Raw genomic sequence first — 18,676 nt, forward strand, 5'->3', positions numbered from 1 at the left:
AGGAAATTCATCATAAATCCTTGGTCCGCAGTGAAATAGCATACCGTTAATATTTTTAATAAATGGATGCACAAATAATTTTTTATGGTACATTGATTTGTACTTCTTTGACCGTTATAAAATGAATATATTTTGTAACTGTGTAATGAATCTCACGGATCGGTAAAATGTTAACGGTGGGCAGCGTAGCCTGGACGATGTGTTGATATTATGGGTTGCACCACCCAGGGAGTGAGGGTGTAGAACCTCTCCTATGGGGAAAATGTGAACATTTTAATCTCTAGAAATCACATTCATTGTCATTTTGTCACGTAAAATTACGCATTACATTTTTCTCCTAAAATTAATTAGTTTGGGGGCACGTGCCCTCCGTGCCCGCAATGGTTACGCCGCCGTCGGTGGGCCGTGGACTGATCACCCCTCCTCGGGACAAATTACCCGTCTTGATTGTCGCCCACCTTCTGGTTATCATCGGCCAGCGATTGCCGTCTCCCCGGCGCCAATCACTCGAGTGGCGCCCGTGTTTTGTCTCTCTCGTCCTCGCGATTCCATTTGACTGGGATGTAATCCGTCGTCGGTGGCGTTGCTATCTGTCTCTGGAGATCCCGCGCGGCATCCTCTCCGCGATGAGTCACGCGAATTACGGGCGCTCTCGAAGGGAATTAGCCGGTTGGCATGTGCGTGCTTCCGCCCTTATCTCTCCCTTTCTCCTCCTCTCATTTGCGGCGAAGCATGTGATCCGCTCCCTGTGTGAGACGGCAGACCACAAGCCACCCACGTGCCCAGATGTCTTTCAATCGGTCAGAGATCGCTTTCTTGCCATTGCTTTTTTTTGCGGATTGAGAAATGTCACATGAGGGTGTGATGTTGAGTCCCGTCGTCCCTGCCGAAGTTAGCTAACTGGAAGTAATTATAGTGAAACTCATTTAAAACGATCGCGCATGTAACGAAATCCTGTCTTATAACGAGGTGAGTTCCCGGTCCTTAGAACTTTCCTATGATCACTCGCAAGACCTTCGCAGTGCGTGATGTTTTACGTAAATTTACTGTAGTGGACTCATCATCTCCTAGTAAAAATTACAATACGGTATTGCTCAAATGCATCACGGCAAACTGTACATTATAAAGTTCCCAAATGGCGTTTTTAGCTAAACAAGGGGCTCTGGAGCATTGCCATGTGCTGCAAATTTAGCACGTTCGAGGTCGTTTACAATAGGGTAATTTAAAGCCTATAACAAAATGAAATAGCACTTCAAGTTACGATTGCATAAAAATCAGTGGCGTGATGGCAAAATTAGCATTTGGTACCGGAACGCAATTCCCTTAACTTTTTTTTACAAGTCAAATATTACTGTGTTTGTTCTTTATTACAAGTTATTATTTACAATTTATTATTAAAAATTGTTTTGGTTACGTATATATATATATATATATATATATATATATATATATATATATATATATTAGAAATTTTGAGGCAACAGAATTGATGGAAGTGTTATTTGACTATTATGTCTTTTGTTAACCAGTGCCGAAACGGCGTTCCAGCACCGTGACTCCACTGATTATAATAAGCTTGAAAATGCCTCGCTGCTCAATTTCTTACTATTGGTTTATTCATGAATAGACATGAATTCATCGGAATGAAGCACTGGTCACATCAGAACGGTATCTCTTTATCGTTAGGAGTGTTAGGGTCTCGAGTTTCAACCGTCCGTGAAGTTGTTTTGGTTACGGCCTATCCTCTCGAAAATGAGATCGTGTGTGGACAAAATTTCCTGGCTCCGTTACTCTAATCGTATCAAGCGATTGTCTCTTTCAATGGAGAACGCTACCAACATTTTTAGTGGTAGATTAGCCATGCTTTCTGTTTATCTTTACGAAACTGATAGGAAAGACTGTTCGCAGATTTCACGTATCTTTGTGGGCGGAAAGGTTTATCCAAACATTTTCGATGCTCAGGCTGTCAGGCTCCTACGTTGCTTAAACCCGTAGATACTAACTTGTCGTAGGAATTATCTAAAAACAATTAAATGAAGGAACGAGAAATAATTTGTCTCCCTATTTTTTATGTTGGAGCAATATTGAGTATTGGCCTATCAGCGTAGTTTTCGCGCATGGTCTTCTGAGCTATTTTTATGTAATTTCAAGTGTGGCAAAATTTCTCCCCCAAATCGATAGACTTTGGAGTAATTTTGTCCTCTCTCATCGCGAGCGATTGAGTTTTGCATCCCTTTTTCAATATTATTCAAGAGTGATGTGATTTTTTTTCGTTGCATGACTTCCTGAATCTCAGCATATTATTATTTTACCTACATTTAGGCGCAATATAGAACCAGCTGGATTCATTTTTATGTTTTGTGTTTCTTTATTTTAAAATGGGGTCATGTACCCAAATCAGCTAGTGCTGGGTCTCGTGCCTCTATCAACGGATACCGAGGTAGCCTCTATGAGGTCAGCACGTAGGGCTAGCTTGGCTTAGTGGGTGGCCTCATCTAGCCCTCGTCTATCCCAGGGCTCTTATCTCTCTCCACGTGAAAATAAACGAATCAGTGAGTTGATTGGGGAGAAGGCTTTGCGAAGATAGAGCAGAGATTATACTTCGCACATGGCCCTGGAGCCTTGTTTGTGTTCCCTCGTTCCATTGGCCATCCTAAGAATTATCATCCGGGAGCAGTGGCGCCGACTCCATGGGGCCTGAGGGTGCCCAAGCCCCTTCAAAAATTCGTTATGGGTGTGATGGTAAAATGTGTCAGGCTTTTCGATTTTCCCCGGAGTGTCCAGATATCGAGATTCGAGTTATCAGGGTTCTAATGTTGATCATATGACTCTTCTAAAATGCTTAAAAAACTTAAAACTCACTACTTATAAAATTTCCCGGGGAAAGATCCCCGGTTTGGGCCCCCCCAAATATTTTTTCGGCATCCCTGCCCGGGAGATGTCGTCATTTGATTTATATATCCAGGGTGTCCGGCGACCTGCAAAACTTGGAAAATTGCAAATTTATCCAAGTATTGCACCGTCAATTTCAACATGCTCTTTTCTTCCAATTAATACCCCTTTCCCCCTCCTCGTGTCATCATCAAACAGCAGTGCCGACCTCCGTGACGGTGGGGTCAAGTCCTTGCCTGCCATACAAAAGGTAACGAGATGGAGTCCCGCCTGGGTTGTTTCTCCTATCCAGGGAGTCGTTGTTCGTGAACGTATAATTGTTACCTCGTTGAAAACACCTGTGGTAAAGCCCAATACGTGCTGTTTTCGGTGGTGTGGGAATAAATAAACCCGAAGATTGGTTCTAAGCAGCTCTGTACTCGATCGTCTTATCGGCTTATCTTTTAACACTTATGTGTACATATTTTTTCTGTTTGAAATCCATCCTCATGTGCTCAATGCATCCCAGGGCTACCTCTGCCGTTCTTTTTTCCGACTGTCCGTCATTTTTATAACACCATCGTGTCTCATACTCGGGGAAATTTTAGTAAACGAAGAAAAAAGAAATTGTTTCCCTCAATTTTTTTCAATGGAAAAATGTGAAGGAAACAATTTGTAATATACCACGACTAAATTATTTCACTTACCGGTTGGAACACATGTTTTTCCTCATCAAGGAACTTATTGTTAGGGGGAAGCACTGGCTTAGCTACTACTTGTCTAATTGACTAATAATTAAAAGTAAAAATGTTCGGAAACAAAGTGGATTTAGGCTCTCAAAAATCCGAATGTTTACCTTGAAACTCATGGAAAAATATTTCGAAATATTGCCGAACACCTTGCTTATTGCTTCATTATTTATCATCGAGGTGAAGGAATTCGTAAATATTTGAGTTCCTAATATTTCCACTCTGCGAAAAGGAACGTAGATACACCCTTGAAAGTTGTAATTATGACTGCTCAAAGTTGAAATATTGGCATTACTTTGCATTTTGGGGATCGGGTCGGTGTGGTGGCTATAGTGTTGGCTTCCCAGCGCATGGGCTTGGGTTCAAATCCCGGTGGTGGCAGAGAATTTTCAGAGACTGCCCGATCTCTGTTTGGGTGTTGTGTGGAGGAAATTTCAAGGTTAACACTCCGTCCGTCGGATGGGACGGGTCCGCCGTTGTCCCCGTGGCGCCTTTTGTTAAGAGCAAGCGAATACCGACGCTGGGTTCTCTCCACCCTTCCTTCCATACCCTTTCCCCATGGCGCAAATGACCTTAGCTGTCGGTCGCCTCCTCCAAATACCATACCATACTTTGCATTTTGTATGTACTAATCAGAAATTATCGTCAAACCGTTTAACTTAATATTTTACCTCGGGCGATCTTTATTAATCTGAAGGGTGGTATTTGTTCAACTTAGACGCACTCAACGTGAAAAGAAACTCAACCCCAATGTTTCCTCTTGACTTACTCTTCGATAGTTATATCGCCCCTATGAGTAGCTGACTTATGTGGAGGCATAAAAATCCGCTCTATTTATAAACATCATCGCGGGTTCACATCGTAGAAATGTTCAAGTTGGCCGAGTGGCGTAACTATGGGGGGAGGGGTTAAAGAGGATAGATCCCCCCCCCCCAAAAGCCTCAGACAAATAAAAAATTATTTAAAACTATTGTAAGTCGTCTTCGCCGACGGTAAAGGGGTTCGGGGGAAACAAAGCAGGGCACAAGTCCAAACTCTCTCACACAAGCAACTTCCTTTATTCAGTCCCAAGCCATACATCTTGTTTCGCTGCACAACACCAACTGCCTCTCCTAGCGGCCACCAGCCCTGTCCAGCCCCACGCCCCTGGGGCCACCGAGAGAGATCATTTCTCAAGCGACTCTCTCGATGACAGCAGGAACGTGCTTAATGGCTGGGTCTCAAAGGAAGTCCGTTCGAGGCGACCCTCGTCGTCTCACAGCTTATAATAATCTAAATGAAACCGCGCTTACACTATTTGTTTTATTTAAAGTTTGGACACATAATAGCTGAATAAAATCAACTGATTTGGTCGTTACTTGGTGGAACGATGGGTGGATGGTGGGTTTTGTTTCACCATGCACATATAATAACTGCATCTCCTTAAAGTTCAATTTTAAGCGCCAAAATGATGTAAAATATATTTCCAGGCATGTCGTTTTTCAATTTTTTTCCCGGAACCCCTCTTGCGTGGGGGAGGTTCAACCCCAGGCCATCCCATCCCCCCCAAAGCATATGCCTAGTTACGCCACTGAGTTGGCCCTTGTGTGTGGTCCGCTATTTTGTATGGGTACATTCGACCCAGATAGCGACGTATAGGCCCGTGTGGAGTCGGCGGCTACGACTCCATCATCAAGGTCGCCCTAAACTCTAAAGTGACTTCGCTGTCGCTTGAGCGTGGTGGGTCAGCTGTGCTGCGCGTCGTGATAACTTCGGCAGATAACAGTGTTGCCCTCAAACCTTTCCACATCATGTAGATTATGAGTTTTTCCCGTCGTCTAGTTTGAGGGAATAATTCTCGTGTTTCCCACCGGGTATGGTTTTGTATAATTGGTCCCAACATGCCGGAGTATGACTTAAGGCCGGGGCACGGAATTGCGCAGGTTAGAGCTGCATTGATTTCTAAAATGGCGTGGAATTGCGCGAATGCATGAACGAAATTAGAACAGGGGCTATTTTGCCGTCTCGCATCCACGCATTCTCGCATGTGTTCTAGCAATTCACCGCTTTACACGACGCAATTTTGATTGCGCCTTCGCACGTACGTCAGATTGCGCAATTCCGCGCACCGTGTAAAACGGCCTTTAGCTATCGTCTTCAGGCGTAGCCCGAATAGAATAGTTAGTAGATTGCGGAGCCAAGTTCAACCCCTGAAAACGATGACAGACCTAGCCTTCGAAACGTTGGTACCAATTCCAAAAAACCACATTTGGTGGGAAACCCAAGAATCATTCCTTTACATGCCAGTCTATTATCAAATTATTCCCTGCGATTTTGTTTAGGTGTAAGTAACAATTCAAGGCTCAGCTACGTAGTATCATTCCACTGGCATCGGAAGTAAAAATCGTAATTCGTGCGATGGTCCACTAAATTGATTTTCATCTTATTATATGTGTTTCATTGGATACTAAAGGGTTGCTTGGCCCCTCATCTAGACAACCTGGAAATTCTGGGAAACATTTAAAGAGATCTGGATGAATAGTATTAACTTTGTACGCCGAATGATAATTTTTTCTCATCCCCTATCGCAAAGGTGTCTTTGAATATTCAATTTCTAACGCACCATTCAGGTGGTATTCCGTTGCTGCTAAAAATTTATTTATATATAATGAATGTAATTTGTTTTAGATCTATAATCTCACAACACTACAAAATATATGTATCTCCTGTAAAAGTGAATATTCGTCTCTAACAATCCAGATGGTGTCGGTCCTGCTCGTTATCGTTGAATGTTGAATGGCTATGGGTATTTCCCTGATTTTAAATTAAAATTGTCAGTCGTGCTTATCGCTAGTTGCTACATCATCCTTAATGAACCTCCTGTGTGATTATATTTTGTCCTTTGATTTTGAATCTATTATCTCTCCCCTTCATTTTTCTGACTCATGGTGTTGTATCATTAATTGTTCTTGAGATAATTACTTTTATTTTGCCGAGACTCGTTCTTGCAGATTGAGCCGTTGTAGGTAATACAATGCTATATTATCCAGAAATTGATGTAAAATATCTTTTTGATCTTTCAATGGATTCAGCTGTCATGCATGTTGGCACTAGACGTTTTAAACCCCTAAAAATAATACGTTTACAGCTGTCTGGTTTAAGCAATACTTATCTTAATAGGGTGGTTTCCTATTATTTTTTTATTGCCTAAATCGAAAGATTATTACTCCTGGAGTACATATTTCACGCTTTTAGATTTTTAAATGACGATATCTATTTTTCGCGATTAAATGAAAAGTGAAAAATTTCAAGCGCGCGAAAACGCGACGCTTAAGTATGAATGTCGGGAAGTCTCTCCGCGTGACGTATTTCTGGTTCCCCCTCCCGCCCTGCGAGGTGACCTTGAGGCGAGGCTTAGCGCTGATACGACGCAGGCTGCTAGCGGCTAGCCTAGTACCCTGCTGGCTGGTAGCTCTTGGCTTAAATAAGGATTATTAATAACTTATCAAACGAGGAAAACTTTCCGACCTTAGCCAGTTTTATTAAGTGATTGTTAAGACATGTTTCCCTGAGCTCTGCGCCTCATGCATGCAATGGTAACCTCAGACGACGTATAACTCCTATCTTCTCGTATAGAAACTAGGTCCCTGTGACGTCACGTGGAGTGGCATCGCATGGGCGCCAATCTGGCCCTTTTCAAATGAGGATAAAAATGGACCATTGCCATTCGTTTAACCCGGTATTTCTAAAACAAAATAATTTGTATATTATGAATACACTAATGGTGGGTAACGAATCGCAATCAATGCCTTTCGTTTTCTTTGATGAAGGAAACCACCCTATTATGTAATTCTTGAAAAATTCTGATGGTCAAATCATTAATGCTGCAACTTCGATTCCTCTAGTAAAATCCCGAACTTTTACGCCACTAGGCACAAACACGTGGTTATTTTCCTTGATTTTGGGTTAGATTTTTTGTACGCTCCCACACGTTCATTCGTATTATTCTTAAATGGTATTTCAGCCGAATCATTCGCGGAATGAACTATTTGCGTCGGATTTCATTATTGATTTCTCTGCTTCACAGTTCCTGTTTTGAAGCCTTTTTAATACCACATTAATTTCTATAAGAAAGTTACAATGCCAATCTTATTTTACGGAATGACTCCCATTAAATTTTGCATGCGATTCATAATCTTTGCCAATTATAGTTACGCGCCCAATCACTTGTGAGCAAGTTCGTTACACACAATTCTGAGTTTTGCGCAGGAGCGGATATAGAAAAAAAACTCAAGGGGGGCTGGCGCAAAAGAGTTGCCTTTACTTTTATCGTGATAAAAAATAATCAAGTCTAAGGCAGAGTATAAGAAATTTTTAATTAAAGTGATTATAGGCATATAAAATACAATGCCATCTTATGGTATAAAATAGTTACAATTGTGGTTCTGCAATGTTTGGCAATACGGGCGGACCCGCCAGGAGGGGGGGGGCCCATCTCTATCTGCCACTGGTTTTGTGTTAGTCTCTCATTGTCGTTAAATGAATGTCGTGTATTACTCGTCGACTGCGAGACGCAAGAAAGTGGAACAGATCAAACAAATGCTCGTTTGTTTCGCAAACATGTCTATGTCCTTGCTTTTTGGAGTGGTTTCTGTGGGATTCTCCGTATTGCATAGCATAAGTTCTTAGTTAGCTTTTTATCCCTCTCAAGAACGTGTTGTGGCTATCCAAGCCTTTTATTCCAGACAGAAAAACGTCTATTCACTAGCTGTACGCATGTCTTGGGCATTGTTTCTGGTTGGTCTGCGCATATTGAGCGTTCGAATCAATGGACTGAATGTGCATAGCATTAGACGAGGGGCGATTGCATTGGATTATTTTCCATCGAAATGACTCCGAAGTTGCCACGCTCTTGTCAGTGGGATTGAATCTAAATAATTTTTCGTCTGCCGTACATTTGGGTTAATTGGGACGAATTGGGACGTAGACACTTTACTCCAGTTAACCCTTTCTAACCCAGAGCTGCTTCTGGGAGGTATCAAATTTCAAGATTTTTCATTTTGAAAACTTGAAAATTTTGCACTCAGTCATAATTATCATGGCAGCTAAATATTTTGTTAATGCAATTTACACCTCAAAATAATGCGTAGTTTAGATGTTTCCTAAATATAGCAGAAAATTGATGAATTTTTGACGTTGCTTAGAAGCAACATTTGGTAATAAAAATAAGGCTAATTAAGACTTTATAAACATTTTTGTTATTTCATCTCCTATTTAATCTATAATTAAGAATAAATAGAAAAGATATAAAACATTTATTTGAAATTCTAAGAGTGGATCAAAACTTACTCGCACACTTTACAAATTTATCTTTGCCTCCACGCATGAGAACAAGTGTTATTAGCTTAAGCAGCGGTAAGAGAGACGATAAAATAGGAAGTATGCTTAGAATTAGTTCAAATTAGAGCAAGAATCTACAAATTAGTTCTAGGCTTAAAGTGAATTGTAAATCTTCGTGCAAGAATAGGTCGAATACCACCGATACTCGTCCCGTTTAAATCTGATTTTCTTCTCTATTTACTGAAGTACTGTAATGGTAATTCCTCAATCGGGTTCCCCTCTTGGAGATTCGTCATTTCTGTGGACTTCCCTTGTATCCGGTGGCCCAAATAACCCTGAAACAGCTGGGTTTTTTTCCGACCCGATCAAGACTCCTGTAGATTTCTTAGGGAACACTTCGTATTTTACGTTCGTTCCTTATAGTATTCGGGTATAAGTATGATCTGGGAATTAATATGCACCCTCTCCGGGATTCAGACTTTTGTCTTGTATAATGGCTTCCACTTGTGAAACATTCACGGAGTTATTTCAGTTGGTAACTCGTGTGCAAAGGGCTAGACACTGTGGCTCCATACGCTCCCTCATGTAACCTAGGTGCGGAACAGCATTTTGAAAAGGTCGCGGTATGTAAATGAACCTCGGTCTATCTCATCCCTGTGAGTGATATCTTTTTTTCAATCACATATTCTCATTTCTCTTCTAATTTTTGAAAAATATTAATTTATGCATCGTAATATAGGGTAATGGAAGAACGTTGAACTTCAGGTCTCTTACTTCTGTGGACGACATCCTCACCTATTTTTTTACGGTAAACTCTGTCTCTATTCTAGTGAAAACAAGTTATTTATGTTGCTGCTGAGATATAAGTTATACATTAATGCATCTGTTGCATTTTCTGCAAAATTTCTGACGAATATTGCACTCATAAGTGTATCGCCGCTCAACATTGGATCGCGGAGTATGATCAAATCTTTTGCAAGGTAAACCCAGTAAATACTTTAGCTGCGTTATTTCCATTGTGATTCCTAGGGTTTTTGGTGATCAACGAGTGATGCTTGCTGTACATTGATTTGAGAATTACCCTGTCAGTTTAAATCGATATTTTATAACATAAAGTCTGGAATCAGAAACAAATATTTGACTACGTCAAATAATAGTATTAATAATATCCCTTTGTGGAATCATTACTTCAGGGACAAGATTATTCTTTCCCACACTGTGTTGCTTAAATAAAGTTTATTTGTTCTAATTGTTTGTTAGGAACTTGGTATGGTGCGCTACTCTTGTTGGTAAACAATAACTAACTGTTTCGGGTATGTTATTTTGGCGTTACTATACTTGAACGGATCGTTGCATGTCTACCTTTAGTTATAATTTTATTCTTATTTGTGGTACGGTTTTTACAGTAGGTACAGTATTTTATCAGTATGGTTTAATGCTATTCTTATTTACGGTATTGGGTGAATGAGTTTCCTTCACTGTCTTCAAGTCTTCAATGTTATTCGCCAGTTATCTCCTGAGGCCGATCGTATCAGGGATGATGTAACGTGCTCTTGATATCTTTTATTGTATGTTTTGGAGATTGATCGGGATTACCTCGTCGGCTTTCTTGGCTCGGATGCTTGGCTTATCAGCTGATTCCATGCATTGCCAACTGCAAACAAATTAAACTGTGGTATGGAAATCGGGCGTGCATTAGATTAATATGAACAATGAATAATCTCAGAATAAGTTCCTTTCCGTTATGAAAACTTTTGCCTTGTGTAATTGCTTTTTCTTATGAAACCTTCTCGGAGTTATTTCAATTGGTAACTTGTGTAAAAAGGGCGAGGCGCCGATGGCTCCTTTCGCCCGATGACGTAATCGAGGTGCTGGGTGATGATTAGGCTGTAAAACGAATGTGGTTGAAACGTATCTTAATGCATATTTTAATATCAGGTATTCGGAGAGAATGGTTAGCTTGATTTTACTGGGCTAAGAGAAAAATTATAAATTTACGTCCTCTCCTTGTTGAATGGTGGAATTTTTTTGTAATCTTCTTGAGAGGCAGTGCGATTTATTCCCTCTTATGGAGGTTGACTGGTTAGTTTTTCTCTGTCAAAGTCTTATGTCTAACGATATGTTGGTGTTGAAATATCGCCTGGTTTCCCAGTATCAAACCTCCCAGTACCAGTATCAACTTCGCTTGAATTTCCATTGTCAAGGTTTTCAAGGATTTATATATTGATGACTAGGATGTTGCATTTTTCCTGACTGTACAAGTATATTGTACGCTATTGCAGTGAGAAATCCCACTAGTACGCTAATAGCCCCCGCACCTCGCATTTTGAGATGGCTTGAATGATAAAAAGTGGATTTTGGGGGTGGATTAACTTCACACTATTGCTGGGTACCCTGGTGGTGTGCCTAGAATTCTTCCCCCCAAAGCATCCTACTAATCTATCTTAACTTGGATCACCACTCGGATTGATGAGACTGTATATCTCGCCATGCTTCGCCGGTTATATCTGACAGAAAAGTCAGTCGCCACAGATGGACATAGGTAATGCATAAGTATGTTTCGCTGATCGCGAAATTAAATTTCTCCAGAGTCAAGTCGTTACTAACGTCAAGTGAAGTCATCGCGCAACCTTTCCCGGACTTCAATTATCGGATGTTAAATTGAACGGACTTTAATTGGGACGCTAAATGGTTTTGTATTTAATCAAAAAATTGTATCTTTCAGCAGTATTTCTACTCATTGGATTAACTAGACGATGGTAATTTATGTGAACTTACGTGAGATTGCAGATAGTCGACAGGTTAAGACAAGAGTTTCGTATTCGACGGTATATACTACTAATTTCCCGATACCCACAGTTCTTCAGCCCTTCCTTACAATTTATTTTCTTTCCTCTCCTGCCTTTATGTATTATTTATTGTAACCATTATGATTTATAGCCCTAAGAAGATATAAGAAATGTATCGAAGCGTTGGCAAATAATGTTGCATTTCATTCTCAGACCTATACTCCATGACGTTATTCATTATTATATAAATGAGGACGATAGAAAGAAATCGATTTATCCTAATTTTATTTAGTAATAATCGTAATTAGATGCATCGGTAAATCTATGTTACTTTTCTTGACTCCGTCGTCGCCCGCTATCGGTTTTAGGTGACACCCTGCCGCCCAAGTTATAACGTAGTTTGTAACGTAATTAATGTGCAACCCCACATGCGTTCATTTTATGGATTTTAGTTTTCCTTTCGGAAGATCCTTCCTTGTACCTATTTCCTTACGAGGTTTCCATTCCCCCAAGTCGACATGAGAAGTAATAAACCGCCTCACAATGCAACAATAATCCCCCTCCCTGCCCCTGCATCCATCCCTTTCATTCATCTTTGGCGCATCCTTTGCCGCAACGATATTCATATTCCTCTCTGTTTCCATGTCTGTAGGCTGTAAGAAGCTATGAGGTCGCTTTGAGCATCGTTTTTTTCGAGTGAGTTGAAAGGGGAATGCATTTCGGGTTGGGTCCAGTTGGAAGGGGTACTATCTTAATGCCTAGTTACGCGATACATAATGTGTCAATACATGAGCGAGAGAATGAACGCGAAAACGCACCGTGTAATCACCAACTTGTAGAAACGAATGAACATCAAATGGAACATGTTCTAATTTGGTTCATTCGTTCGTACATGTTCGTTCCTGTCCATGAAAATCGTTCATGCATTCACGCATCAACTCGTGCATGTTAATACATCGGCGCATCGCTCCCTGTCTGTATTTATTCATGACGTATTATTACCTTAAGACTTACGCTATCGTCTTCAAAATATAAAATATCTTAACATGAAGAATAGATCCTTTTCGATATTTGCCCATATCTGTAAATTTTAAAATTTAACCTGGGTATTTTTTCTAATGTAAATTTTTGTATTTTGTAAATTTTTATGTTCGATATGCAAGCAGATTTTGATGAGGGTTCGCGTAGTGTGCATGCCTAGAAATTTTTCAAATAAATAAATAACTAATTTTAAAAATATACTCGCAAACATTATTTAAGAATTATTACCTAGTCATTAAAAAATATTTTCAATGAAAGACATATGACTCAAAATTTAAATCATTAACTATAATAAAAATTTAAGTTGATTGGTTTAAAGCACAAAAATAACCTGATTGGAAGTTTAAAAAAATAGCTTCGTCTAAATGATAACGAAGGTTTAGTGACCACATGACTTTTAGCCAGGTTTAGTAATCTAGGGTTAATTAAAATAGCAAAAATATAATTCAAAGAAATGGGGAGAAAAAAATGTATTAATGATAGGGTTAAGAGTTAACCCTTTCTAACCCGGAGCTGTTTCTGGGAGCAATCAAATTTCAAGATTTTTCATTTTGAAAACTTGAAAATTTTACACTCAGTGATAATTATCCTGGCAGATTAATATTTCGTCATTAAAATTTACACTACAAAATAATATTTAGTTTAGATATCTCCTAAATAGAGCAGAATGTTTAAACATTTTTGATGCTGCTTAGGAGCAACATTGGGTTATAAAAGGTTAAGAACGCATCCCTCAAAATATTATGGCGGAGAGTGGGGTTCGAACCCCGTGACCTCCCCCTCCCATCTTTCCGCACGGCCTTGATATGCTGGTAAATATGAATTGAGGGTGAGGGGTTTTTCCTCGCGGCGAACGGCCTTGGCAGTGCTCGACGGGAAGGCTTTCCGCCACGCCAACCTCCTCCACCGCCTCGCCTTCACTCTTCAATCCACTCCCCCCACGCCCTTTCTCCTGCACTAGGCGCTATCTACCCGCGCCAACCAAGGCGTTTGCCAGGGAGCGCTCTTCAGCGAATGTCGTGTCGGCAGGCTTGCCCGAGCGGTCGGACGCTTGCTTGCAGCCCAGGGGAGGGTGGGAGGGGAGTGAGAAACCGCTGCAAATGTCGATTATATTTTTGGTCCCTTTCCCCTGACCGGAAATAGAATGCGCTGTGCCTCAAAATCATATTTCGTGCAAACTTTGGGGGTCGGTTGGTTCAATCGTGAATATGTATGTAATTACTGGCCAAAGTTGGAATTTGCTGATGATTTTGGCAAAATCAATTTTGGTAAGGAGGATTACCAAATTTTGCGCATTTTTACGTGGATTTCCTTCTACTGAATCTATACCCTCATGTAAGAAAAACTATATTATAATAATTACAATATCCTTGAATTATTGGTAATTGGTTTTTGCTATATCAGCGCTCAGAGATATAATTTGCTCATATTTTATTTCAGGATGTTTGTTAATCCATATTTCGTACGTTTAACTTAAGACATTTGCGGTATTTGGTGATTACCTACCGTTGGAATGTTGGAATGCTAGTTGGAATGTTACTATGGTGATTCCTTATTCATTATTCATCATCTGCAATTTAATGATAATTTCGCCAAGTTACCTAAGTTACACGATCACCATCATGATTGCTAGCGCAACTCTCGAATAATAAACGTACGAGGACGAAAACCTGATTGAATCCTGCCTCAATTACCGATAACCAAGAAAACGAGGGACAGGGCAGCATTGTTTAATGGTGGTAAAAATGACATCAGTGGACTAAGAAAAAAATATAGTATTAATTAGTAACTTCTTCGTAGGCCGTTATTAGCTTTGCGGGGCTAGGAAATGAAAAAAAGCGACCAGTATGATGCGGCACTGTAAGCAAAGTGGTTTGCCGATAAGTGAAATCCACGATAGAGACTTAATGCGCTTTACAACAACTAAATACTCTTGCCAATGCCATTACTCATTTCTGGTTTTAAAGGTGGTCAAAAAGCGAGGCAGGAATGCCTATTCTTTAGCTTCATTGTCGCTGACCCATATGCAAGATTTCACTCGCCACCTCGGTGTAAATCTGTCAACTTGTCATTCCATGTATGAAGCTTCCGTCTTCCCCTCTGCTTGACCAACATCCTCCCCTCTTCGACTTCAGCATCCCTGTGCCCCAGTATACCTGTTCGATCCGTAACCCTTACTTCCCGCATCTACCTTGTCGATATCTTCCTAGACTCCTTCTCATCCATCCAACCTTCACATATCCCTTGAAATATCACGTCTCCAAGTCCTCGCTTCAGTTAAATACTTAATTAAGTTATGGATAAACGTTTGATCGGACATTTTCTCTCATTCTATCCGTGTCACTCCTGGAGGGAAAAGAGCCAACATTTTGTAGAGCACTCGATCTTAACTGGCATATTGGTAATGGCATTCAAGGTTTCTTTAATTTGTGAGTAGAAATGATCTGAAGTGTCCAATAACTATTATGAGGATTTAAATCGTGGGGAACTGGTAAGGAATGTGCCTTTATCTTTCTCTATATTTTTTTCTGGCTATGGTTTATCTAGGAATAATTCAAATCGTTGCCCAGAAATAAGCGATTGAGGATGATACATACAAAGCGACATTTCTTTTCATTTTTCCTACAAACCTATAGTGAAATGTTTGTTTTGATCTAATGATCTTTTTTCTTCTTAGTTCAACGTCTGAGGTGAGTAGGGAAAGAGACTTTCATTTATTATAGTTATGCCTTCTTGTTGTAACAAAAAACCTCTTAGATTTCGCATAAATAATTTTGATATCGATTATTTTCGTCGTTGTGCGACATCGTCAGGTTCCTCTTTTAAAATTTTATATTAAAATTAAGATATTTTAATTATTTATGTAAAATCTGCTAGATATTCAACATGAAGCAATTTCACGAAGTTTCGCCTCAAATCATCCATTTTTGTTCGCCTTCTTATTTAACATGCTGCAATGAATTACATTTTGCTATGGTGCTTTCGCGGGTTTGTATGTCTACTTTTATTTCTTAACAGCTGTTCACGACGAGAAAACATCTTCCTTCCTCACCTTGGGCGTCGACGGGTGAGGTCGGAATTAATTAGTGACTTTACGGTCGTATCTTGCCGTTTTGTGTGACTTAAGTAAGGGCTCTCGTTTTTGACTTCGAAGTCAGTCTCCGCGTCGCCAAGAATTGCGGTAGGATGCATTGCCATGCGGATTCGTGGCTCCGTGCCAACCCTTCCGGGCTGGAATTCGGCCTTTCTCTTCTTCTATGACGACCCTTAGCCAGCGCGCAGGCTCGACGAGTTGCATTCAGTTTGGCTACGTCCTTGGGCGCTATATAGCGGGTATCTCCTCCTATAGCGTCATCGGAACCCTGCCTCTGGCGTATTCACGCCGCTAGATGACTCTGATAGTTGAAAATAAAAGTTGTTGCGTTAAGGGAGTGGGAGCCCTCTTCAGTGCACGGCCCCCCCAGAAAGAAATCCTGGACCCGCCCCTGGTAAGTGTTGTCAATAGAATTCGTTCATTACGTAGGTATAACAGATTTTATTTGCGAAATGATGGTCTAACCTCGATTTGTCGGAAATCCTCGAGAGGTAAAGAAAGTAATAAGATACAAACAACTGTATTAATTTTCCACATTTATTAGCTCAACCAGTTTTAACGTTCAACATCATGACGTGCAGACTTTGAAACCGGTCTAGCGAATAAAAAAATCGTGTAAAATTACTACAGCTGTTGTATCTTATTACAATGAATAACCACAAAGAGAGTTCGTCAACAATCGATTTGAGATAAAGAAAGCTTCGAGTTTCAGAAATTTCGAGTCAGAGAAAAGAGCAGCGGGATGATCGCCGCTCTGTCGGCAGTTTTGTCCTCTTCAAAGGGGAGCCGCTGTTGCGGCCTAACCGCCTGTTCGACCTCGCGGGCCGCGCACCTCGGGGTTGGAGGAGTGCCCGCGCCGTTGAGGTAAAGGAGAACTCTGCGAGAGTCGAGAGCGTTGGCCACCCTTGTGGCGGCACGGCGCGGCGTCTTCCGCTCTCTTTCCCCTTGCTCTTTGCGTGATTTGGGTTTCCATCGTGGTCAAGGGGACTACATTGAAGGAGGCACCAGTCCGTGCCGTTGAAGCTTGATTTTTATCGCTATTGTGGGCGCATTTTATTATGTTCCCTAAAAACCCCGCATCCCAGCAATGAAGCGAGAGCGATCCATTCATTATCAGTTGTTACTACATAACATGGGCGGAGTTTTGGAGGGGCCAGAGAGAGCCTGGCCCCCCAACTGAAATGGTAATTTGTCCGAAAAAGGTACGAAACCTGAACATTGAAGTGCAAGGAAAACAAAAACATCAAAATTTTAAATAAATTTTAGACGTAGACGGTACATTAAATGCTTTTTTCAGTGGCAAATTTTCCAGAAACGCGTAGGGGCTAGGGAATACACCCTGTTTCCCTGGGGGATGTCCCGTAGCCCCTAATCCCTCGGCAGGATTGCTGCCTCCCCCTACCCGGCATAAAACTCCTGAACATTGAAGTACAAGGAAAACAAAAACATCAACTTCGCGCAAGCTACATAATATTTACAATCGCGTGAAATAGCAATGAAAATTTTTGAATTTGGTGGATCACATTATCACGAATATAAAGTTTTGTTAACGGACACAATTAAAGCTCATTTCTGCGTGTAATTCGGATCTCTCTGCCCTTCAGCGACGCGAGTGGCGAGTTTTGTAAATACATTTATATGCGCGGTGGGTGACAACTCATCTAGAGTCCAACTGGAGAATCATCTATTGTAATATTTGTTGTCATGGTGTTGAGAATGTCCCGACAAGTAGAGTGTCACAAAACTGGGTCTCAGATTTCAATCAAAATTTGTAGTGCTGTAGTCCATCGGGAGCTGTCCACGAACCACCCCCATATGGGGATATATAACCAATAGTGTAAGGGCAGTTCCATTTGTGACGGAAAAAGTTTTAGAGAAAACTATGTATGAGGATTTTTCGATAAAATTGTAAAATAAAACTGCAAAACTTCTTACTATGCATTATCAAAAAAACATTTTTGAAGGTGATTTTCGTACACAGAAACAAAATTTATTATCGAAATACCTTCAAAATATGCCAAAAATTAACACGTGACGGAATTACTTCCAGGTCAACCTCTTAAGCGTAATGATTTCAAACATCTTCAAAGCGCTGTGAATCGAAGCATGATTTGAAAACTTTTAATAAGGCTCTGCATAATGTTTCAAATACTGATTTCATTAAATTCAATCATTTTGCTGTTGATTTATCAAGATAAAATATTTCCAGCTTAAATTTTAATTTGAGAGAAAAAGTTGAAATTTTCATTGAAACGCCGGAAACAAAAAACGCTGTTAAAAATCTACTGGCCGAATATATTCCCTTGGAAACAGCCCATCACCAAGAATGAAATGTCAGAGTCGGAAAATGTTTTTCATAACTTGTTTTTGCTTTTCATTTTACAGAAGCCTTCTATTCATCAATATTTCCATCATTTTCACTGAAAATTTTGTTTTTCTGCAATGCGGCAATTTTTCCAATTTTTTTCATACAGAAGCCTACTTTCAATAATGTTATATCCGTTTCGCAAAACGCTCCGCAATAACCCTGTATGGGGTGGTTCGTGGAAAATTCCCGATGACCTTCAACACTACAAAGTTTGATTGAAATCTGAGACCCAGTTTTGTGATCCTTTGTGAGACAGGGAAATCATAATGTGGATTTAAGTTGGGAAATCGGCTCTCAAGCCGTATGTTGCCGACCCCTGCAGCCTGCAGCTGTTCGCAGCTGCGCTATTCTTGTTCTGTAACTCGCGTGGTATCAAAGAAAAGTCACCCTTTTCTTATCTTTCCTCTCAGTAAACATGCTTAGTATAATAATAACAAAACGCAAT

General features: G+C 40.5%; 1 protein-coding gene across 1 annotated transcript in view; it reads left to right on the top strand.

The window, feature by feature from the left end:
- LOC124155878 (charged multivesicular body protein 7) overlaps positions 1 to 18,676 on the top strand; it is a 112,659-nt gene that overhangs the window by 43,942 nt on the left and 50,041 nt on the right. The window lies entirely within an intron of this gene.

The sequence above is a fragment of the Ischnura elegans genome, chromosome 3 (assembly GCF_921293095.1).
Source record: "Ischnura elegans chromosome 3, ioIscEleg1.1, whole genome shotgun sequence".
In the NCBI taxonomy this organism is placed as follows: Eukaryota; Metazoa; Arthropoda; class Insecta; order Odonata; family Coenagrionidae; genus Ischnura; species Ischnura elegans.